The 25,933-nt window shown below is 42.0% G+C and overlaps 1 protein-coding gene across 1 annotated transcript in view; it reads right to left on the reverse strand.

Moving 5' to 3' along the window:
- Positions 1-25,933, reverse strand: part of Pkhd1 (PKHD1 ciliary IPT domain containing fibrocystin/polyductin) — a 380,278-nt gene that overhangs the window by 306,951 nt on the left and 47,394 nt on the right. The window lies entirely within an intron of this gene.

Genomic DNA, 25,933 nt, shown 5'->3' on the forward strand with positions numbered 1-25,933 from the left:
GGACCAGGGCATCTTAGATGGCATGTGGGACTCGAACCCAAGTCTTCGGACTGTAAGGTTTCTCTTCTTTATCTACTACTCTGATGCCTTTGGCAGAGCAAGATTTCAAGGTAAACAGCTCAACTCGTGCCAAGGTAGCCTTGTGCAGCACCTGCTAGCATGAACCAAGGGTATAAGCCACCCCTGCAAAAAAAAAAAAAAAAAAAAAAAAGAAAGAAAGAAAGAAATCCCATGGCTAAGACCCTGTGGCTTTTGAAATGATTAACTTCACCCACTAAAATTTCTCTACTCATTGTAGAGTTGCTTTTGGAGACACAGGGGTCATATTCAGTGTGGATCTTCTCCAGAGGGAGTCCCTGTACTCTGGGGCCTGTCTGTATAGTCTTCTGGTCTCTTAGCCTGCACTGTTTTACCTTATGCAAAAATATCCATGAGGGAGACACTATATTTTTCAGGGTAATATTAAAAAGGGAAATTCAACTAAATAAAAGAATATTCTTTCCAAATCTTTCTGTTCTTCAAAATGCCACTACAAAAGCTCAAGAGAAACACATAGAATCTAGCGCTATATCAGCTACCACACCCCCACCCCCACCCCACAGAATTGCTCAATATTTCTTGAGGACAGGAACTGTCTGGTCTGTCTTCATCTGTCTTTTTAGAAAGTGGACATATAAAAGGAAGGAGAAAAAGAAGGCAGGAAGGGAAGGGGTGAAGGAAGAAAGGAGGCCAGAGTAAGGGAGGAAGAGAATGAGAAACAGAGAGAGGGGAGGGGGTTCTTTTCCCATCCGTGCACCCAGCAGTGGCTTTTATTGTTATTTATTTATTTCCTCCCTTTTGAACTGGGTCCTTTTTTCTCATTTAGTGGGACATAGAACGTCCTCCTGGAGTGACCTTTTATTCCTTCCTTTTCCTTCACCCCTCCAGGCTGTTACCCTCATGCCAGTAACTAGATAACACACTCTATCAAAGATTTAAAAAAAATCATTGGGAAGGCACTAGGGCTGATAGTGGCATCAATCGTCGCCTGACACGGGCCGGGGTCAACCATTTATCTCTTTGCATAGCCTGTGGTTACTGCGGAGACCTTCTTGCCTTGCTAACACCGCAACAGCCTTGTGCAGAGGTGGCTAGGCCCAGCACTGATAAAATCTCCCTGTGTCCTTTCGCTTTCCTTGTTTGGCATATCTCTTTGTTTCATTTCAGTGGGCACCATTTTCTCACTCACCAAAGACAGAATGAAGTGAAGCCCCTCCCATCTTCCAGAGCCCTCCATATTCCAGGACCGGGAATATCCGTTATAGGCACTAAAACTAATCTCGTCACTTCAAAATAGCATTGAAATTCTACTGCCACTTAGAAAAGATGGTCACATACCTCAAATCCATCTGAACTACTGTAGCATCGCTCTTTCCCCACTAGACATGAGATTTTCATCCAAAGTTTTCTTTCGATTACTACAAATTTACTTTCTCATCCTAGACTTTTGCTCTGCCATAATATCCCTCCATCCTCACCCTATCATATAGCCAGCAGACAATGCTATGGTTAAAAGGGAGTTTAATATTAAGCAGACTGCATTTCAAAGTCTCAAACACAACATATAAACCCTGGGGCCTTGAGCAACTCTCAACATTTTGAAACATTCATCTTTTTAATCTGTTAAACGGAGCTAACAATACTCTCTTGTTGGTGCTGTAAAAATAACAGAGAAAAATGCTTAGATACCATGTACTTGTTACAGATAAATGTCCAACTCAGAGAAGCATGGTTTAGTCCCACAAAGTTAATTAAGAGCTGTGGCTTGAACAACGGAACTTGATGGAGTTCCAAGCACACGACATCCCACCTGCAAAAGGCATCTTCATTGTTAATCTTTTTTTTTACTCTAACTTCATTTGAGTCCTCAAGAAATCTGTTTAAAATGTATATGCACCAGGGAAATTTTAGACTTTCTGAATTTAAACTTTAGGAGCAGGATGAAAGAAAGAAGCGTAAGAAAAAGAAAATTTCAGAAAAAGAAAAATCTAAAAGGCTCTTTGTTTGGAAAACTTTCTTTCTGCATAATTTTTGCTCTAATGATTTTTAAATAAGAATGCAAGGTGTTGTATGCTTTGATAAATTTAAATATATACAATATATAATGCATTCTATTTTCTCATACTAAATAATAAGAGAAATTCAGATAAAAATACACCTGCATTCATCCTTAAATTTTTATTAGTAATTTACCCTTTTAAAAATGATATTCTTGTGTGTGTGTGTGTGTGTGTGTGTGTCTGCGCGCAAGTACATTCACACATACAGACAAGTACATGTGGGGTGGGTGCATGGAGACCAGAGATCAACCTCCAGTGTTGTTTCTTAAATAACATACCCTGTTGATTTCTGAGACAGCATCTTTCACTGGCCTGGAACTCAGTGATTAGGCTAGATTGGCTCAGAGTGAGCCCCGGGGACCTACCTGTCATCACTTCCCAGCCCTGGAATTGCAAACCTCCCCCATGCTCAACTTTCTTCACATGAATTCTAGGGATATACTTAGGTCTTCATGCTTACAAGACAGTTTACTGACTGAGCTGTCTCCCATGCCTTTAATGGGCTATCTATCAAAGGTACACAATTAAAAGTTTAATTTTTAAAAAGCAAGTAAGTTGATGGCTTTAGTGGTGAGTATTTAAAGTTGATTACACTAGTGCCTTTAATTTTTATATTAAAAGCTGTTAATTTAGAAGTTAAAAGTACATATCGCCCTAAGTAGACCTGTTGTGTTGTAGAAGTATGTGGTAGTCTGGTAAAGAATAGAGTCAGTTTCCCATAACACATGAATGAATGGTTTCTAAAGATGAAACAGAGAAGTCTTCAATGTTGTCCCTCTGGTGCATTTTGCGGATAGGCACACAATCATAGACACATACATAAACAAGCCACTGCTACCACTGAATTTAAGATTGCTCCAAATTCACTGAGTGCACAGAGAACACCTCTTAATGATGCCCAAAGACAATGACGTTGAGACTGTCACCCCGCGCACTGACACTAGCAAGCTGCAGGACACAGATCTCTAAGGACACTATATTTGACATCGTCTTAGCCACAGTCAGAGCTACTGAATGCTAACAACTATAGTAAATTCTTTTTCTTTATCCAATGATTATCTTTCAAGTTTTTCTAAGTATGTATCCTTTAAAATAAGATGAAGTCATGTTTTATTTCATTGTATATTAAAGCATTAAAGTGATATTTTGGAGAAGCCAACACGATTAAATTATTTTTAAATAAGCCAGAATTATGATTGTTGACATGCACCTTAAAAATGATGAAACTTCTATGTCTTCCACACAAGCATTCCTCAGCCTTATCTTTTGAGATATGTATTGGCCTCACTAACTAGAAAACTGACAAAAAAGCAAAATACAGCAAATGTCCCAGAATTATAGGTCTGATCACCCATTCCTTCACAAAAAAGCATACAACAAAAAAAATAAAAAAATATATAAAAATGAGAGTCTGCCTACAAAGTAAGAAATTTTCTGCTGAACATTATTTACATTGCCAAGATTAAAACAGTTTTAAAAAAATACAACTGCCTGTGTCAATTATATCTCTGTGTCCTCAGCCTACTGAAAATTCCACACAGCAGCAGACGGCAGAAGCATCAGGGCTACAGAAGCCATTAGGTGGGGGAGCATTTCAGAGGAAAGCTACCCTGAATGCAACTCTTTTCTCTCATTAGGGTCTGATTCCTTTTTTATTTCTTGCCATCCACAGTCTCTAAATGTTCACAGTAAATGTTTTAAGAAATGATATCGGTCTGGGGCACAGGGGTCTGTTTTGTTTTGCTGAGATAGTGTCTCTTCATGTTGCTCAGCTAGCTTCCAAAAGATCACCCTGCCTTAGCCTTCTTAGTGACTGGACTACATGCACATAGGAGGGACGTTCATTTTAATCATGGTCGTCTCATGTGGGATTTCCCTCTGTATGCTTAAATATCACTGATAAATAAAGGAACTGCTTTGAGCCTATAGCAGAGCTGTAGGGGAACAGAGGTAGGTGGGGAAAACCAAGCTGAATGCTGAAAGAAAGAAGAGCGGAGTCAGAGAGAAGCCATGTAGCCATGTAGCCCCAGCCTGAGACAGACTCCTGATGGAACTTTAGCCGGTAAGTCACAGCCCCATGGTGATACACAGATTAATAAAAATGGGTTTATTTAATATGTAAGAGTTAGCCAATAAGAAGCTAGAGCTAATGGGCCAAGCAGTGATTTAAATAATACAGTTTCTGTGTGATTATTTCGGGCCTAAGCAGCCAGGGACCAAGAAGCAGCCCCTCCTCCAACAGTCATCCAGGCACTCATTCAACAAAATCATTTCTGCTGTTCTAGTAGTCACAGATGATACACAAAATAAAACAGACCCCTCCACCAAGTCTCTTCCTGTCTCTCTGTTTCTGGCTGTCTCACACATGCACAGAGAGATGGAGGGAGGGAGAGAGAAAGGGAAGGAAGGAGGGAGGGAGGGAGGGAGGGAGGGAGGGAGGGAGGGAGGGAGGGAGAAAGGGAATGAGGGAGGGAGGGAGGGAGGGAGGGAGGGAGGGAGGGAGGGAGAAAGGGAATGAGGGAGGGAGGGAGGGAGGGAGGGAGGGAGGGAGAAAGGGAATGAGGGAGGAGGGAGGGAGGGAGGGAGGGAGGGAGGGAGAAAGGGAATGAGGGAGGGAGGGAGGGAGGGAATGAGGGAGGGAGGGAGGGAGGGAGAAAGGGAGGGAGGGAGAAAGGAAACAAGGGAGGAAGGGAAGGAGGGAGGGAGGGAGAGAGAAAGGGAATGAGGGAGGGAGGGAGTGAGGGAGGGAGGGAGGGAGGGAGGGAAGGAGGGAGGGAGGGAGGGAGGGAGAAAGGAAACAAGGGAGGAAGGGAAGGAGGGAGGGAGGGAGAAAGGAAACAAGGGAGGAAGGGAAGGAGGGAGGGAGGGAGGGAGGGAGGGAGGGAGGGAGGGAGGGAGGGAGGGAGGGAGGGAGGGAGGGAGGGAGAGAACAAACAGCAGGGAGCTACGCACAGGAGGCAGGAAGAATGAGGCTGAGGCACTGTGGTTATCCTATGTGGACACTGTAGCTGCTGTTGAGAGCATAAGGTTGAACATACTCATACTTTTCCACCCACATTCTAATCAACTTCCACAAATTATTGATTTCATGGAATTATCCCAGAAAAAAATGTTTACAAGAGAGAGTAAACTTTCTTCATACTTGAACATTTTGCCAAGAGAAAATCCATCGTAATGGTATAGACTTTGGAGTCATCGCTCTGCCAGAACCAGGTTTCTGAGCATCTCTGGGCAGTTATTAATCTGTAAAATGAAAATGGCTATAGCAACCATTTTTATGTTTCCTTTTAAGGATCAAATGAGTAACTCAAGCAAAGAGCTTCCCATGGCCTCCAAATGAGTAAGCATTTAATTAATGGCACTGCCCTTCATTTTGTTCATAGTAATAGCATTTCTTTACAATAAAATACAACATATGCTTCTCTAGAAGATATCATTGTATACTACCAAATTATCTTATTTCGCTTTTTTTCCTCATTCTTTCCAAAGTAGAAATTATATATTTAGTTGTTTGATCTTTTTATTTATTTACCTTAAATTTTTAATTACATGTATTGATTGATTCTTCATATAGTCATGTATACACACACACACACAAACATGAAATACATGTTCCATAACACTCGTGTGGAAGTCAGGCAATGACTTGGGGGAGTTAGTTTCCTCCTGCCAACGTGTGGGTCCTAGGATTGATGTCAGGCTTGGCCCTAGTGTCCAGGGCCTTTACCCACTGGGCTATCTCATCTGCTGCTGATTGTATCATTTTAACAGTTGAAACTATCAATCCATTCAAGCAAAGTTACTAACTCCTTGAAGAGAAGGAAAGAGTAAGGAAACATGGGATGGCCTTCTGCACCAGCGGACCCTGAGTAAGACAGGACATGGGGCATAGATAAAGACTGCCTGCTCGAATGTCTATTTCCACACAGTTTCCTTTTGGAGATGCCATTAGTTTAAAAATATTTTAAACAGTTTTACCAAGACACAGAAGTAGATGTCACGCATTCTCTAGGCTTCCCCAAAAATGGGCACCGGACTTCCCTGAAAGGCACAAAATCTCTAACTGTGCCCCAATTTTCATGCCCTATGGCAGGGTGATGCTCTCCTCCGGGAGCAGGCAACTGTGAGCATAGCAGACGCATTAATGAATCCCTATCTCGACGATGCAGAAGCCTCACACAAAGAAGGAAGGAAGCCTGTCTTCTAACTGCCCATTCTGTCTGTGAGTCAGGATGGGGTGACTCTCAGTATTGCTGGAACAAGGGACCTCTTTCAAACCTTCAAGCCCTGCCCCCATTAAAATGTAAAAAGCAGAGCTAACCCATCACAGAGTGGCACCAGAGGATTGCAATTTCATCCACCATGATTTTTATTAGCCTTGCAATTTCTTAATGGGCTCCCCTGAGGGTTTGCTAGGAGAATCCCGCTCCTCCAGGCCGGATTTGCTACAGGCAGAGCAATAAACATGGCACCTGCCCTGTGACAATTGACATCACATCCACTCCGGGTGCAGAAGGCAGAGCTAAAGGTTAACAAAGGCACACGGCTGGGGTGGCAGCAAGGTGAGTGGAGGAGATGTTGCGAATTAGAAGGCGAAGGGAAAGGCTGTTCGCCGCATCTGCAGTTCCTGCAGCCCGGTCGGATTTCCCGGGAGCTGAGCAGGCAGCTCTCCGCCTCCTGTAATCAGTAGCTTTTGCGCCCCTCATCAGTGCCACTGTTCCTGGCGTCTCATTATGCAGCAGAGGTGGAAGTGGACAGGTACGAAACACCCGAACTTTTACTCTTTCTTATTATTTTCACGGAGCACCATGAAGATGGGAGTTAATTAAGTCCTGTGGGACAATCAGTGTCTTTTTGGGCTAGGTTAAATTACATTATATACAGATGCAAAGGAGAAAAAAAATCGCCCAGATCTCTCCTGGTTAATAGAGAAAGTTACAGAAACGATGATTCCAAACTGGAAGGTGAAGTCGAAAGCTCCCCAGCATGCAAGGTGTCTAATGAAGTCATATGACAAAGCCACCAGGGACAGCCGACCTCGGAGGACCTCCAAGCTCTTTTAAAAATCACTTTTAAAGAACTCTGTGCCTCAACTCTGAGACAACATTGACTTGGAGTAGGGCAAGGATCAATCCTGTGTTTCAGATGGGAAAGTTCCCTGGACCATGTAGGGGACAAAAACGTCCCTTGTATTTACACAAGTTCCAAACAGATGAAATCCCAGACAAAAGGGGAGGAAGTAATCACAAAGAAGGTCACAAAGAACCTAACCAAGAAGCTATTTACCATTGATCCCTGCTGGGAGAGGAAAATGTCCATTTTCTCCAATGGAGTGTCACTGGGTAGATGAACCACACTCCTGGCCAGTCCCCATGCCAAGGGTAGTTGACCAGCCTAAGAACTCCAGAGCTTCAGATTTTGTTTATGGGGTGTGTGTGTGTGTGTGTGTGTGTGTGTGTGTGTGTGTGCGCGCGCGTGCCTGCCTGCCTGCCTGTCTGTCTGTCTGTGTGTACTTGCGTGCCTGTGTGTGCTGCTTCCAGGTGAAACCACGGTGCTGATGACCCAGGATCTGAGTTGCTTCTGTCGCCATTGCTCCTGCAGCTCAGTCCTGCTCAGTTCACCTGTTTCAAGCTCATCGGTTATGTGTATTTGGGGGTTTGATTTGGTTTGGTTTGGTAAAGTTTTGCCTTATTGGAGTTTGTTTCTTTGTTTGATTTTCCTTTTTTTGAGAAAGAGAGAGAATAAAAACCATGAAGCAGATAAGTATGGTAGTGGGGAAAATCTGGGAGGAATTGGAAGAAGGGAAAGAATGTGAAAAGAATAATATATGGGCAGTAGAAAATTATTACAAGTCTTTATATTAAAAAAAATCTGTGTTTAAATGTCTTTGGAGGTAACACTGAGGGTGACTTACAGAGGATCTGGTCCCAAATTTCTCAAAATGTCTCACAGAAAGCCAAAAAGTGTCCCATGGCGGGGGAGGAGGGAGTTGGTGATGTGAGGATGAGGGTGTAATAACCCAGCAATGCTGGGAAAGGCCAGCTCAACATAGAAAAGCTCATTTCCTTCTAGAGACTTCTTCAAGTATTTACTGTGCTTCTGGACATGCCTCCCAGAGTAGCACCCTGTTTCCTAAACTTCTCTGGCCATGGAGTGATTATCTCGGGTGGAAAATCCTGTGTTACGAACCACATGCAAGATTCACACTCGAAACGGCCAAGTTAGTCCAGATCCTCATTAGAGATAGGGAGTTAGGCTTTCCAAGACTTGACTACAGTCACACAGGTAGATAATGGTGCAGCCTGGGAGGCAGGACCCGAGTCACTATCAGAGCACTGTATTGATGCGTACTGTCACCCTAAATTACCTGAAGTCTAAAGCCAAGTGACAACAGCCACTTCTGCTGTCATTCATCCCAGGCTCCTCCGCATCACCTCCAGAATAGCCAGGCATCATTGTCTCTCAGCTGCAACTTTCAATGCCTGGGTGCCTAACATTGTGCCGGTCCCAGCATTCCTCTGCCTTGGCCAGTATTCCTCTTCATGTACATGTATCTGAGCTTCATGTTAACAACTATGCCAGTCAGAAATGACCTGCCACCCAGCACAGTTCAGCAAGACGTTCTCTGCCTCTGATGTGAGCTTTAAGGGGTATTTTATAAAAGAAGGAGACATGGCCACAAAATAAATCCCCTGAGAGTCTTCCATTTCCTCCTGTATTAAAGATTCTTCATACTTGTGCTCAAGACAATGAGTGATGCTCTCCACTTTCTTCCTGGAACTCTCACCCCTGATGACTTTCTTTCAAACCCTACCTTCCAGCCTAATTATTTATAGATGCTATGTTTCCCATGCCACTGACTCTGTAAGAGTGGTCCTTAAAATATTCTGTTACTTCTGTGCCTCATCCAAATCCGGTCATCCTCTGAGCCTAAGTTTAAATATCACACCCACTAAAGAATATCCAAGTGACTTTTTTCAGCCACATGTTTGCCTTTGTTTCCTTTTAAAAACGGAAAGAGACAACTCAGTTACATCGCTGCGCTGTGCTTGTGACTTAGTTATTGAAAGAGCTTTTCTATTTTCCTCTTAGAGTGACCAAAACCCTTTCAAAGTCCAGAAGACTGGGCTAGCCATCCCATCACAAGCTCACCCACACATCCAACACTTAAGCCATTTCATATAGTCTTTGTTTCTCTTCGAATTCATCCTAATGAGTTCTGTACTGTTGCTAACTCGTGAATGGTACCCTCTGAGTCCTTTCTTGTTTGAAATGGTTAAAATGAAACAGTTTCATTTTCCTGTCACAGGGATGCCAGGCCCCACCTACCGGTCATTTTATCTACATGTCGACATGTGCTAACAAAGTCATCAGGTACTGTCCTTCAGACGTCTAAGAGCCAATGACAGTAATAAGCCAAACAAAATGCATTTGCTTCTGCTTCGCTGTGCATACTGTCCCCTCTGGGAAGGGAAGGAAGTTAAATGGCAGTGTTTCCAGGTGGTTGGGACTGTAGCTGTGGGCCCCAATAGTGGAGACCATTGCTTCTGACATTAGACTATGCAGGGGCCTGGGTTCACTCCACTCTGCTCATTACATGGGAAGGCTGGGAGATTTAGTTAATATTTGGGGCATGTTTGAAAAGACATCTATGGCAGCAAACACTAGACCAGGGCATTTCTTTCCCCAGATTTATCTTGTCTTTTTTATCAAAGTAAAGTTGCCTTGCAAAGAAACTGAATAATTAGCCTTCCCATTCAGAGTTAGCATGTCATTTTTTAAAAAAATCCTGTCAGAGCTGGGTGGTGACACACGCCTTTAATCCCAGCACTAGGGAGGCAGAGGCAGGCGGTTCTCTGTGACTTTGAGGCCAGCCTGGTCTACAAGAGCTAGTTCCAGGACAGGCTCCAAAGCTACAGAGAAACCCTGTTTCGAAAAAAAAAAAATCCTGTCTTTGTGAATCAGGAAGTTTTATAGCAACAAAGAAACGCACAACTGATTTTGAGGTTCTGCAGATAGGCACCTTTTATATATAGTCATTACGTTTTCTCGGTTATTTGCTTGTTTGTTTATTGAAAGCAAACACCCCTACTAAATGCTAAGGGAGCTTTGTAACATGAAAGCTGGGCTTGTTAGGGTTTCTGTCCCGCCCCGTCCCCCAGCCATTTAGTCCCAAAGAAAATCACACAGAGATCTCCATAAGATTATCAGTGCCCACAAGCAGCTGGAAATAGCCTGAAAAACTATGCCCATATTCCCCCCAAAAAAATGGACTATGGTTATTTTCCTTTGTTTAAAAAAAAAAGAGGGGGGAGGTACAGGAGAATTGTCTGTATTCTGTCAATCATATTTTGAATAAACGCTGATTGGCCAGGCAGAAAGTATAGGTGGGTCAACCAGACAGGAAGTAGTGGCAAGGTGATGAGAACAGGAGAATTCTAGGAAGGAGGAAGCCCATTCCTCTCATTCCACCGAGAAGCTAACATAGATAAGGATAATGGGCTGATATAAGTTATAAGAGTTAACAAGAAGCCTGAGCTAATGGGTCAATCAGTTTATAACCTAATGTAGACTCTCCATGTGATTTTTGGGGGGACTAAACCGCTGGAGGATGGGGTGCCACAGAAACCCCATGAGCAGCGCTTCAAGGATTTGCTGCAGGAGGGAGAGGTGATATGGGAGAGTCTTCTGTTTGTGTTTATTTCATTCGTTAATAAAGAAACTGCCTTGGCCCATTTAATGGGCCAGCCCTTAGGTGGGTGGAGGAGACAGAATAGGAAGAAGGAAGTGAGGTAGATTGCTCAGTCAGATGTCATGCCTCTCCTAAGTGAGACAGATGCCATGCCTCTCCTCTCTGAGCCAGTCGCCGTGAAGCCAGCCACCAGGTCAGACGCGATGAAGCTCCGGCCCAAGATGGACGTACGCTAGAATCTTCCCTGTAAGGCACCACTTCGTGGTGCTACACAGATTATAAGATATGGGTTAATAAAGATGTGAGTAAGAGGCTGAAACTAATGGGCCAGGCAGTGTTTAAATGAATATAGTTTGTGTGTTGTTATTTCGGGGCATAAGCTAGCCAGGCGGCCGAGAGCCGGGCGGGATGAAAAGAAGGCCTGCCCGCAGCTCACCACTACAGAGAGGCAGGAGGAGTGGAAGGAGCTCCTGCAGCAGCGGTTTATCAAACTCTTTCATTTATATAGAACAGACCTTTGTTCCCACCCATTTTAAAAAGTCCACACAACTGCAATATCTTATTTACCAACAGCTTTCGGTAAGGACAGGAAGACAAGGCCTTCTAAGGGAAATGCACAGCCACTGTGGGCAAGCATGTTGAGACTACTTAACTTCTACCTGCAAGCTTCCCATTCAACAACACCCGCAAGATTTCCCCTCCAGACACCAGTGATCCAATTTTCATAGCCGGACATTTGAGATGAGATTAGGCTTCTGTCAAGGGTTACAGTGAATACACGCTGGCTAAGGTCAAACAATAAAGTGGACAGTCTGAGTCCAGAGCACGGTGATCAAACAGCTCAGTGTAGAGCAATCTTGAGTGGATGTATTGATCCATATATGGAAGAATCCCCCTCCTCTTTCACTGAGCCAGGAAAGACCCTTGGATTCCCATGTGATCTGAATTGGAAAGCAAGTTGTCCTGGAAAACCATTAAAAACATCTGTGGACACAAGAAGCAGACTTAGAAAGAGACACAAGCTGTGGAATCATGCCATTCCAATGACTCTAAATTCTCCGATTCAGTCAGCCAACATAACTTTTGGGCCATTTAAGTCCTCTTGAATCATTTTCCCTTTGTTTTCCAAGTCTTAATAAGGGTATTCATGTGTGTGTGTGTGTGTGTGTGTGTGTGTGTGTGTGTGTGTACACATGTTCTTGTGTGCAGGCATACCCATGTAGTGGGGCACATGCATGTGTGTGCACATGCACAGAGGCCAGAGGACAGCTACAATGTCTTTCTTTGAGAACACCTTCCATCTTATATTTTTCAACAGTGGCTTTCACTGGGATAGTCAGTAGGCTAGACTGGCAAGCCAGTGATTTCTTCAGGGCTCCATCAGCCTCTCTCTCCCCAGTACTAGGATTACAAGCACTCACTCCCACACTTGAGTTTTGTATGCAGGTTCTCACATTGTGTTGAATACTTGTGCCTGTAGGACAAGCACTTTTCTGACTAAGCCATCAACCAGCCCTTCACAGCAACAAACTGTTTAATGTTTGAGATTACAATATAATTATGGCATTTCTCTTTCCCTTTCCTCTTTCCCATAGATCCCTCTCTGTTCTTTTTCATGTTCATGGCTTTTTCAATTAATATTGTTAAAGTAAATTTCAATGAGAAAAAATAGAAAGAGCATACAGAAAATACCTATAGATTGTAATGAGCTGTAAGTGTTGATGTGGATATAGTATAAATTGTAGATATAGACATAGAGTGCATCTGAATAAATTTCTTAATGCTTAATATTCTGTGGTATTTCCTAAGCAGAAATAAAAAAAAAGCACTAAGACAGAAATGCGACGGTAGTCACCAATCTCCACATAACCCTACTGTTTGTAATAATACAACAAAGGATGATTAGTTCTCAGCACTAGAAGATTCCACAGAGCATCTTAAGCACGTGAAGACTACAAATGAGAACAGAAACACAGGACCCGTGAAAGGAAGGAGAATGGCCAGCTTTCCCCACTAAAGAACATCATTCCATCACTTCTACCAAATGCTTCCCTTACAGTGTCATTTGTCACATGTTTCCACCCAGAATTACTGGCTTTTGAGCCCATGTATACTCAGAAATTAGAGGCATCCCATAGAACCTAGTGAGGTGCCCGTTAAGGCTACAAAAGCCGCTTGTGAAATATGGAATATTCTGTAGATGATGTACAGTAAGAAAGAACCTTACATCTTCAGTGGTCCCATCGCTTTATTTCTTAAAGATATATTTTTTTATTTCTATGTATGTGTATGAGCTTGAATGAATTTTCAGGGGGATCATGAAAGTGCCGGAGCCTGTGGAGGACAGAAGAGGGCATTGGATCCCCTAGAAGTAGAGTTACAGGCAGCTGTGAACTGCTGTGTGGGTGCTGGGAGCAAACTTGGGTCTCCCACAAGGGCACTAAGCACACTTAACTGCTAAGCCCTCTCCAGACCCAGAGGCTTAGTTCTTGTTCATACAAAACTGACTATATTTTTTTTGCTACGTTCACAACTCTCTAGGTCAGAACAATCAATCTCCCTCCATATGTTAATACATATTAAACCCATTCTCTCATTGAATTAACAAGCATGGGAGCTGGGGAGATGGCTCAGCCGGTGAAGTGCTTGTCTTGCAAGCATAGGGACCTCAGTTCCAGTCCTCAGATCCCACACGAAGCTGGACACAGTAGCATGTGTCTGGAACCCCAGCATGCTTACAAGAAGTGGGAGAAAGAGACTGGAGGGAAAATCTCCAGTGCTTAGGGACAAGCTATCCTAAGAACACGGCAGCCCAAGCTGAATTTAAGAAGACGTCAAGACGATAATAACAAAATGAGCCTACAGCGGGGCAGGACCTTCACCTACATTAGTTCAGTTCTCTTGAGACTGAATCACACTGAAAGAATTAGAAAGTCCAAAAATCATCTGGAAACCAACTCGTGGTCAAAAACAAGTTAAGGGCCACTCACACAACTGATAGCATCTTCCTGGTAACTGCTGTTTACAGTGTTTATGGAAACCAGTTCAATCTTCCTAATTCCCATACACAACCAATCCTTCTCTTCTGGGACGCTGTGCCTGTCTGTCACTAATACGGTCATTTTCATAGACCTCATTAAGCTTTGTTTTCCACTGAGGGAAGAAACTTGATTTTAAAGTAGGGATTAAGAGCAGTTTACCTGGGATCAAACTCCCATGTAGTGATGTAGTAATTTACTCAGTGATGGATAATAACTAGAAATAATGAGGTCTTTTGTGTCTGCAACATAAAACATGGCCACTGAAACTGCTGCCTCAATCATGGTTAATGTATGCTACATGTCACCCTAACTTGTAATATGACCTTAATATGTAATGTGACCCTAACTTTACTTTTTTTTTTCTTTTTTTGGTTTTTCGAGACAGGGTTCCTCTGCAGCTTTTTTAGAGCCTGTCCTGGAACTAGCTCTTGTAGACCAGGCTGGCCTCGAACTCACAGAGATCCGCCTGCCTCTGCCTCCCGAGTGCTGGGATTAAAGGCAAGCGCCACCACCACCCGGAAGTGACCCTAACTTTAATGTGACTCTAACATGTACTGTAAACCTAACATGTCATGTGACCCTAATATCTGGAGCAGGCAGATGTGTTAAAGTTCTCTGACAAAGAAGAGAGGGGAAAAAGCTTTTAAATCTGAGTTAAAGACGGAAATCAGGCTAAATATTCCCTGGATTTGTTCTTTGGAATAGAAGGGCATGATAAAGAAGTATACAAGACCTTAGGTTTGAATCAATGACAAAATATAGTGTCATTAGCCCAGCAGGTTATAGGCGTGATGTCACCACAGTAAGCAAAAAATAACACTCTAACCCTACACAATAATTTTCAAAGCATGCACAAATCTCTTCTTTTCTGATTGTTTATCTTATTATGTATTGAAAAGACAATAAAAAAGAAAGAGCACCTTTGGAGGTGACCTATGAATGAGACACTGTTAAATGCCCTGCACCCCTTAGTTAATCCTGACAACCTTGGCGAAGAGGAATGAACAGACTTGGTGAAGTTAAGGAAACATGCCCAAAATGATATAATAAACAATTCTCGTTTTCTCCCAGAGCCCAAGGTCATAGGCACCGTATCATAATGACACTGTTGGATGTCTAGGATTCTCTGACTGTTCCATTTTACATACACTGTCTTCCTCCAAACCTGGGTGTCACGTTGTGCTAATTGATTGAAAGGTTAAGTGAGCTGCCTCACAGCCACAGACAGACAGCACTGGAATTAGACGTCAGGCCTCAGGAATCCTGTTCACTTTTCAGCTTACTTGACTCTGCTGCTTGCCTAATTATCCTAAGGAGATAAACCCTTTCTGAGGAGAAATGTCTGCTCGGGCAGATCCTACTCTCCTGGCAGTAGATAGCTGTCACGAATTAGGACGCTCATTTCATGGAGAAAATGCAGACGCAAGGGACTCTGGTTTTCTGTAGGTCAGCTAAGGAACCTTCAAGCTCCTATATCTCCTGTGTACCTGTTGTAAGAACTAGTTCAACCCTGCATCCCACGCTTTCTGTCTGCAAGCACATAACACCAAGTAAGAGAGGAAGATCTGAAAGGAAGAGAAAGGGAAGGAGAAGGGAGGGGGAAGAGGAGGAGGAGAAAGGGGGTGGCAAAAACAAGATGAGGGATGGTGTAGGAGAGTGGGAGAAGGGAGGGAACGGAAGGAGAGGGGAAGGGGGAAAAGAGGAAGGAGGGGAAGGAGAGAATAGAAGGAGGTAAAGGGGAAATAAAATGAAAAGGAGCCAGAAAACAAAACAAAGAAGAAGACTGCTTTTGAATTCCTATAGCAGGACAAACAAAATTGATTAGACCTTCACATCTGTGTCAGGATACGTGTACAAACTGTAAAGGAAAAGCTGGATGCCGTCACCACTGATCTGTGGGAATTTTCTAGAACACTCTCCTTAAACAAGCAGAGAGTAGATTAACAGTGTGGTCTGCTTTATGATCAGTAGTTCAAACCAGGTGTTTGCCTTCGTCTATTCAGTCCTTGAAAAGGGATTTCAAATGGCGCTCTCCTTCAGGGACTTTTATTGTCTAGCTGGGAGATAGAATATTTAAGTCAATGCAGGCAACTTAAATATCCAACAGAGATCGATTCCACAGGTACGGTCAAGTACTATGGGATATCAAAAGGTTAAAAATCATCCTTCAACAAATATTCTGAGGAAGAAATGTGCTGGGAAACTCAAAAGAACTTACAAATGCAGAGTCTGGGGTTGGGGCACAGCTCAGTGGGGAAAGCCTTTACGTGAGGATCAGAACTCAGTCTGAAGAACCCACAGAAGAGCTGGGCAGGTGTTGTGGCCACCTGTGAGTTCCAGCACTTAGGAGACAAAGATGGAATCCTCAAGCTGGCTAGATGAACTAGCTGGAATCAGTGAGCTCCCGAGTCAGACAGGAACAGACGCTCAGGAAATCAAGTAGAGTGACTGAGGCAGACACCTGGCATCCACTTCAGGTCTCCACGTGGACATTATCCACCCATTTCCATGTGCATCCAAACCCACACAGTCAGAAACACATAAACGAGCACACACGTGTGCGTACACCACACACACACACACACACACACACACACACACCACAAATGGGGGTAGTGATTTACCCAGCCACACACTGGACATTAATTAGTCTTTGAAGCATTTTGTGGTCTGGAAAAGGAAGATAAGTGATAAGTCTCTCCAGGCTTCCTGTTCACCATTTCAAGTCAACCAGCATTTTAGTGCTCCAGTGCTTTGGAGCCTCGGCTCGCACCAGACATCTCAGCAACTGTTATGTGACAGATCTCATTACACATGCTAAAGATTTAAAGTCCCATGCAGATTTCTGGAGCTCCATTTTGGCACTGCACGACTCTCTGACACCCTGCCCTATAATCTCCTCCGACACCATCAGCCTTGGACTCCAGTTTCATAATGTTCCAGGCAGTGACTCTGTATCTCAAAGGAGAGCCATACCCTGGGCTGTGTTCTTTGAGCAGTGCTTCCCAACAAGAAAGTCATGGTCCTTCTATGTTGCCTTTCTCACCAGGAGCATGTTTCAGCCATTTCGTAGCCTACTCCTAAAATATATTCTGGCTAGATTAATATTTGTACGTACCATGGGACTAAATTTGAAACTTAGTACTATTTTACCCCAAACCATAAATCTGTGAAATCATACTTAATGATGACATATTAACTCACTCAGTGGTTAAGAATACTTGTTGCCAGGACCTCCTGAAACTGAGAAGCTTCTGTAAAGCAAAGCACATAGTCAACAAGATAAAATGATAGCCTACAGAATGGGAAACTATCTTCACTAACTTCACATCAGACAGAGGTCTGATCTCCAAAATATACAAAGAACTCAAGAAATACAAATCAAAACAACTCTGGGATTCCATCTTACACCTGTAAGAATGACCAAGACACTGATGACAACTTATGCTGGAGAGATTGTGGGGTAAAGAGAACACTTCTGCATTGTTGGTGGAAATGCAAGCTGGTACAACCCCTTTGGATGTCAGTGAGGTGATTTCTCAGAAAATTAGGAAACAACCTTCCTCAAGACCCAATAATACCACTTTTGAGTATATATCCAAAGGATGTTCAACATGCCACAAGAACATGTGCTCAACTATGTTCATAACAGCATTGTTTGTCATAGCCAGAACCTGGAAACAACCTAAATGCCCCTCAACCGAAAAATGGATAAGGAAAATGTGGTACATTTACACAATGGAGTACTACACAGCAGAAAAAAATAACGGCATCTTGAATTTTGCAGGACAATGGATGGAGCTAGGAAACATTATTTTGAGTGAGGTAACCCAGACACAGAAAGACAATTATCACATGTACTCACTCATAGGTGGTTTTTAAACATAAAGCAAAGAAAAGCAGCCTACAAACCACAATCCCAGAGAATTTAGACAACAATGAGGACACTAAGAGAGACTTACATAGATCTAACCTACATGGGAAGTAGAAAGTAGAAAAAAACAAGATCTCCTGAATAAATTGGGAGCATGGGGACCTTGGGGAGGGATGAAGTGGGGGGAGAAGCATCAATGGTAGCAGAGAAAAATGTAGAGCTCAATAAAAATCAATAAAAAGAAAAAGGAAAAAGAATACTTGTTACAAAGACCCAAGCAGTTTTGAGTTCCAGCACTGACATGGAGGTTCACTACCTCCTTGGGACCTAGGCATGCACATGATAAGCAGATGTACATACAGACTAAACACTCATACACATAAAATAATAAGAATAAATCCTGGAAAAGAAAAACCTAAGAGTTAAGTGGATATGAAGAGGCTTCTGAATGTAGTATCTGAAAGTAGTTCTTCACTATTTTAACCTCTCCATAGAAGCATCCCTCAATATCTTTTCCTGGAAACATATAATTCGATGTGTAAAGACTCCAGGGTTGGCTAGAAGGCTAAACTTAGTGGGGAATGGAAGGACTAACTTTTTTCCTTAAAGATAAAACCGACAGATTATTCACCCACAGTTCAGTTATGCCCAAGAACACAAGGCCTTCCTAGAAGATTTGCTGCTGAAGTACTGGCTTTGCTTCTTGGGGGGGGTGCGGTTTCAGTAGCTGTTGCACCAGTTAAGTGAAAACAGGGAGAGGACTTCTCAGGGATACCACTTCCCTTGGTAGTCATCAAGCTACCCCCTTGTCTCAGTGTCTGTTGTGGTTAGAATGTAAAATGTCCCCACAGGCTCATTATTCTAACACTTGCGGACCTTTCAAAGGTAGATTATGAGGAATCTACCATTGCTAGGGGTAGGCTTTGAGGTTTTATTGCCTGGCTATCTATACTTCTGTGCACTCTGCTTTCTTGCACAATGTGCTGCTGCCTCACAATCCTATCAACACCATTTTCCAGGAAAGCCAGGCCTACACAGATAAACCATGTCTCAAAACAATCAAAAAGCTAAAGGTGGCGATGGGAGCAAGGGCTTTGTATCCAGGCTTTCATGAGGAAGAGGCAAGTCTACCCTCAAGGCTTTCTGGCATGCCTGCAGAACCTTCTTAGTGAGCTCAGGCAAGTGAGAGAGAACATGTTTGGAAAAGGTAAACATTGCCTAAAGGAAAGAACATGAGTTTTATATCTGACTTTTACATGCACATGTGCATACATACAAATGCACAGGTATGTGCTACAAAAAAATACATTCAGTCCAGAGATATACCTCCAGCAACTTTTATGTTGCTCTTCCTATGTTTCTGGATTTCTCTTCATTATTGGTTTTTGTAAGTCCTGTCATATTTTCTTGGATTCATTTTACAATTCCTCAGTCATCTTTCGAAGCAAACACAGGGAGGGTAAACTTTCTAAAGTTTGTATTGTTTTATTATAGTCTCATACCAATTAATATATCTTTATTTTATCATCATACAGAATAAGATTTTAGTAGATACAGGTTTCTAAATTCAAAGGTGTTTCCCAGAGAAGTTGAAAAGCATTGCTTCTGATTATTTTTCTACTTCTATGAAATATTAGAAACAACTTCCTCTTAGAGAAACCTTTTCAAGTAACCACACTAAAACTGTTGGGACAAACAACTGAGTGAGTGGGACGAACTTGGCAGGATTTGCTGGAGGCAGAAATGAAGAGAAAGCTGCTTTCCATATCCTTCCCTTCTCTGCACTTGTCATAGAGTTCTACAGTTGCCTCCGGCTTGCTCAAACTGAACATCAGCCCTGCTATAAACAATGGACCAAAGCCATCTGCCGTCCCCAGAAAAACCATCCCTCTTTGTTTTATGTTCCCCTGTTAAGACCTCATCTTGACAACCACAAAGCTGAACACTTGGGATATACACATATAAACACACACACACACACACAACCACACGTATCCAATCACAGCAATACAGACAACTATTTTTAAGATGTGGGCATAAGGGGAGGTGTTAGCCCTTTGAAAAACTATAAAATTAAAATGTTCCAAAGACAAGTTATGCTAATACCATAGGTCTTCATAAAATTCCCATTATAAATCATGCATAGAATGCTTTAAATAGCCTTGATAAAGGTACATATTCATAAACATAGAAATATATTAATACTTACATGCAAACAGCAAGAGAGAGAAAACCAATATTCACAAATTCATCTGTCTTTGGGATCCTTCTGTTCTTAAATATTCTACTTGTCTCAGTTAAGTGTCTGCCAGTACTGTAGTTCTCCAAATCTAAGCTCAGACAAAGTTGGTTTGTGTCTAGCTCACCAAGGCCAACTGGACTGGGACTGATATAGCATGTGATCAAACCGGACTCTCTGAACGTGGCTGATGAGGAGGGCTGACTGAGAAGCCAAGGACAATGGCACTGGGTTTTGATTCTACTGTATGTACTGGCTTTGTGGGAACCTAGTCTGTTTGGATCCTCACCTTCCTAGACCTGGATGGATGGGGGAAGAACTTGGATTTCCCACAGGGCAGGGAACCCTGACTGCTCCTTGGACTTGAGAGGAAGGGGAAGAGGAGATGGGGTAAGGTGAAGGGAAATGGGAGGAGGGGAGGAGGTGAAAATTTGTAAAATTATATAATTTAATTTAAAAAAGGACAGAAAATTTAAAAAAAGAATTTGAGCCATAAAATATTAAGAGACAATGCAGGTAATTTATAGATAATATTTTGAGGGAGAAAGGTGCCAGACAACCTAATGGCCCCTCAGAGATGTTCATGTTCGACTTGTCAAAGCCTCTTATGTGCTACCCGATTTATTCATGGGATTTTGCAGATATAAAAAGGTTAAGGAAAAAACAAAGACCCTAAGACCCTAGTAGAGAAAACACAGATCATAATGGCCTGGGTTATAAATCAACTCCTTGTCCACTTAGTTTATTGTGGGCATCATGATATCCACTTCCTAAAATAAGCCAAACCACTCTACCGGAGAATACAATGTAGGATTAACTATTTTCCCATTACCTAGAGTAATATTTTCCCGGGTCCTGGGCAACTGTGTGCCCACTTAAGCCACATTGATAACACCAAACTCATTATATATAAATACAGTCAATAGGTAAAAATTGTGCCCCACACATTTTTTTGGTTAATTGGGGACCTGCTAAGGCTAACATGGGTTTCAGATTCTGATGATCCTACCATAACTCTCTTCCACTGTCCCATGCCTCCTAGCTACTTGCAAGGACTCTGCTCCTAATAGACTATTTAAACTATGACAATATAATCACCACAACCATGTTTTCCAACCACATGGGCACAACGGTGGCATATATTTCCTTCATGCCTCAGGAATGTAATTTTCTATATATTTCACTAGCACAGTAGGTTTTTGAGACATGCCTTCATTCTCCCCCAGCCCAGTTCCCAAAAAGCAAAGGGCTTACTTTCTCCATAGTGACTGATGGTTGGATGGCTGTGATGTCAAATACCAAGCTATCTGATCTTTACCAAGATTTGTCCTTATGAATCTTAGCTGATTCATCTCTGAGATACTAGTCTGGGCAATGCCCACAGCTCCACTGAACTGGGATGAGTCAACTCTAGGCATCCTCTTGTGAGCCTTAACCTTACCTTTACCTCACTTCCCAGCTATTCCTTAACAATGAAGACATCCTTACATTGGGTTCTTATCTTTTTAAGAGGATAGCAGAACTTGGACACCATTTAGAACTCTGTTGGAGGAGGGCCACTTGTTTGTTTCCTGACTGCTCAGCCCCAAAATCATAAAACACTGCTTGGCCCATTAGCTCTAGCTTCTTATTGACTAACTCTTACATATTAATTTAACCCATCTTCATTAATCTGTGTATTGACATGAGTCTGTGACTTACTGGCTAAAGTTCTGGCATCTCTCTGTGGTGGGGCTACATGGCTTCTCCCTGACCCTGCCCTTCCTTCTCCTAGCATTCAGTTTAGTTTTCCCCACCTAGCTAAGTTCTGCCCTGCTATAGGTCCAATGTAGTTTCTTTATTTATTAATGGTAATCACAGTATACAAAGGGGAATCCCACTTCACCTCCCCTCTTCTGTTTAAATAAAAAAGGTTTTAACTTTAATATAGTAAAATTACATATAACAAAACAAGTGTCAAGCAAGAATTACAGTTACAATATTTATATCTACTTCATCTTTTATTATAACTAATGAAAGCTATATTATTACTATCTATTCTTCAACTCCATCAAAGACTCCAGAAGGATATAATATTACCTAAGTAAACAGGAAGTACATCGTAAGCAACTGCCAAAACTCTAGAAATGACAGAAACATCTCACTGCCTGGACAGTAACCTAAGGTTCTTCTCTACCATTGGGTATCCATCTTCAGCCTACAGGCCCATAATATCCAGCAGACTTTCCACAAAGCACGAAACCTATTTCAAGGAAAGTTACACCTATATTGGCAGTTTGCCAATCACTTTTTTTCTGTGTCCTGAATGTTTCTGGCATACTCTTTCATTAAGCAGGAACCCTGAAGACCCTTTCTCACTTTTAGGCAAGTTCAACAGTCATTTCTCTGCTGGTCCTGCATGTCCAGTTCATCAAGCAGTCCAGGCAACAGCAGTTTTTTGTCCAAATGGCTAACAACTCCATAAGAAGCCTCTTCAATGCCCATCTTCCTCTTGAGGTTATTGGTACTGCCAGGAGCAGATGTATCTCATTGTCATGAAAAGTCTTAAGATCTTAAAACATTTTAAATGCCATATTTTGAAAGTCTCTGAAAGATTTAAAGAATACCTAACTGAAATATATCTCTATATATTTATTAGTTAGAAAACCTAACTAACATGACTATAAGCTTGACTATTATAGATGATTATCTATTAACCTATATTTCTTAATTATACATTACATTTTAAAGAGCTGAACAATCACAATACCTTAAGCAAGAGCAGAAATATATATATAACAAAATTGACCTAAAATTTATATCAATAAACCAAGATCTATACCAAAGCAAATCTCTATAACATATCTCCCTTTAAATGTAAACAAAGATTTATAAACAATCATTTAGGGAATTTGGACATAGTTCTTTTCAAACTGCTTCCTGCTTTTTGTTGGGTAAAGTAGTTTTGGGGGGTATTCATGGTGACCTTTCAGGGAGTATTAGTCCGTCAAACCACATTAGTCTGGAAGCAATCCACAGGCTCTCATCCTCTGTGGAAACAAAGGAGAACCTCTTTTCCAAAGCAACATATTCTTAGACCCAAATTTTGAAGACAAGATACCTTTAAAGTATATATGTTGGTTACTTAGCTCCTTCACAGACAAAAAATTTGAAGAAAACACAATAATATACATAACCCAGACTCTGTGTATATTCCATTTTTGCATGGTTTATTATTTTTTAAAAAAAACCATTTACTTCTTTTTACAACTCTCTATACTCTTTTTCTTCTCTCTCCCAAGCCTAAGTACATATATTCAACACTGTGACCCATTTAGAAGTCTTTTCTATCTGGACCTGTCTTATTGTGTATCTGTAATTCTTTCCTGTCCAGGAGTGCTTCTTAAAATGCTAGGTGCTTCTTAAAAACCTAAGCTGCGTCATTGCTAGAGCAAATACAGTACTTTCTGCTTGTTCTGCAAAGTCCAACATGGTGGAAGTCCGTTCACTGCCTCTGTAAGCCATGCATATTGCCCCAGTTCCAGGTATGCAGTGGGTCTATGTCATGCCATTAGGCAGGTTGTAGCACTCTGCTCACAAAACCCATTTAAATGTTCCATAGCCGGACCTCATCAGAGTTTGTTCTGGCCGTGTCAGAATTTGTTCTGGCAGCACGGCCCAGAAATCTGACATTTCAAAATGGTGTGGCTATGGATGAATCAGGAAAAACCTCTCTTAAAGAAGCCATATATCTGCTTGCTTCTAGCAAACACAGCCCAGCCAAGAAAATGCCACTACCAAACCATGCATAACTCTATCCTTTTGTGTCTAGGATTTCTTCCCAAACTCTCTCAGGTTTTAAGTGAATTTTAGTTGGCCACATGGGTGCCCATTTGTTGAAGGGCCACTTGTTTGTTTCCTTGTTGCTCAGCCCCAAAATAATAAAACACTGCTTGGCCCATTAGCTCTAGCTTCTTATTGACTAACTCTTACATATTAATTTAACCCATTTCCGTTAATCTGTGTATTCATCAGGCTGTGCCTTACTGGTTAAAGTTCTGGTGTCTGTCTCCAGCAGAACTACATGGGTTATCTCTGACTCCACCCTTCCTTCTCCCAGCATTCAGTTTAGTTTTCCCACCTAGCTAAGTTCTGCCCTTCTATAGGTCCAGATCAGTTTATTTATTCATTAATGATAATCACAGCATACAGAGGGAAATCCTACATCAGAACTCAATTCATATCCATTACTCAAGAATTTTAAAATAAATGAAGCTTCTTAAGATCCCTCATATCTCAAAATTAGAACCCAAAATGTTTTTTAAAAAATTAATGAGGGGCTGGAGAGATGGCTCAGAGGTTAAGAGCATTGCCTGCTCTTCCAAAGGTCCTGAGTTCAATTGCCAGCAACCACATGGTGGCTCACAACCATCTGTAATGGGGTCTGGTGCCCTCTTCTGGCCTGCAGGCATACACACAGAATATTGTATACATAATAAATAAATTAATTAATTAAAAAAATTAATGAAATCTAAGAGGTAAAATTATCTGGTCAAAACAACAAATATAGTGATAAATCATTTGATACCATATTCTTATATTGCCATGACTAACACTGGACATTACCTGTGTGCTTAAAGCAGTTTCCAGTGTCTTACATGCAGTTAAGCTCACAATAGCCTGATCATGAGGCTACTGTTATAATCCCCACTGTATAGATATAAAAAAAAAAACTTAGGCACAGGTAGGTCAAGGAATTTCCTTGAGGTGAGTAGTATATTCAAATCTAGTAGTAGAGCTACAAAGCTCAGATTCTTAACCATGTGATAAACTTCCTCTTGGATCTTTTGTCCAGAATTTGCTAAGGTTTACATTCCGAAAATGCTAGACCATAACCCATTCAGACTGAAAGTCACACCAACGTGGTGAAAGCAGAGACTTAAAACTGATCGTGAGAATAAATGTTAGTGTGGTGTTTATCACCAAACAAGACCTCTCTATCAAGGCTGAGAGACCTTTATAGAAGGTGGATGTATATGTGTGTAAGAGGCAGAGGAAAGGGAGGTGTCACAAAATGATGTCTCTGCACATGGCATGGCTGTTGAACTCATGAACTCATTGAAGTCATGGTTACCTGCACAAGACTGAGCCCCTCAACATTTCAAGACAGGTGAGGGACATCTCATGAGGCCTTTCTCCTCTGTAAAGGACTACTGAGAGTTAATGGTTTGGGGCAGACGGTATCATTTTCTTCAGTGGTGTAAACAACTTCTTGTGCATGCTCCTGCGCAAAGTGCAGATTAAACTCAATAGTCACATGCTAAGAGGGGGCATGAAAGAGGAGGGGGACTTGTTGGAAAGAGGAAAATTTTCATCAGGAGGGGAAGGGACATGAAAGAGGTCAAAGAAGCTTAAAGGCATAGATACACATAGGAAACTGTCAGGAAAAAAAAGTAATTTAAAAGGTGAGATTGAGAGAGGCTTAACAATGCTCAGTGTCCCCTACAGTCACCCGTGACAGCTGAGTAGGAAGCAAAGAGTGAGGTGGGACCTGCAATTATAGGACAGTGGCTTTGGAAAGGAGAAGTCAGTGTGAGCTGTGGATAGAAAGAAGAGGCATTTGCCGGGAGACCAGTGAAGCAGGAAGTGAGGACACTGGGAAATCTCCTGAAAGGAGGCTTTGGGGGGATGGGAAGAGTGGAGGTAGGAGAAAATAAACACAGAGACCCCTGGGGTTGTGGATAGGCAGGACCCAGTTTAGGAAGGACAGAAGACAGACTCTTCAAAACAACACACATTTTCTGCAGAAATACGAAACTTACACGGAAATACTTATCACAAGCCAAAGAGGTATAGATTTGGATTGGGATGGGTTGACTCAAACGGCATACACAAAAGGATCTAGAATACTGTGTGACATATAATAGGCTCTTAATAAATGTTTGTACCAAATAAAAGAGACAAAGACAAGACGACCTAAGGATTGCTTTCATAAGAGGAAAGGCACCT

This window comes from Arvicola amphibius, chromosome 9 (genome assembly GCF_903992535.2).
Source record: "Arvicola amphibius chromosome 9, mArvAmp1.2, whole genome shotgun sequence".
Taxonomy (NCBI): Eukaryota; Metazoa; Chordata; class Mammalia; order Rodentia; family Cricetidae; genus Arvicola; species Arvicola amphibius.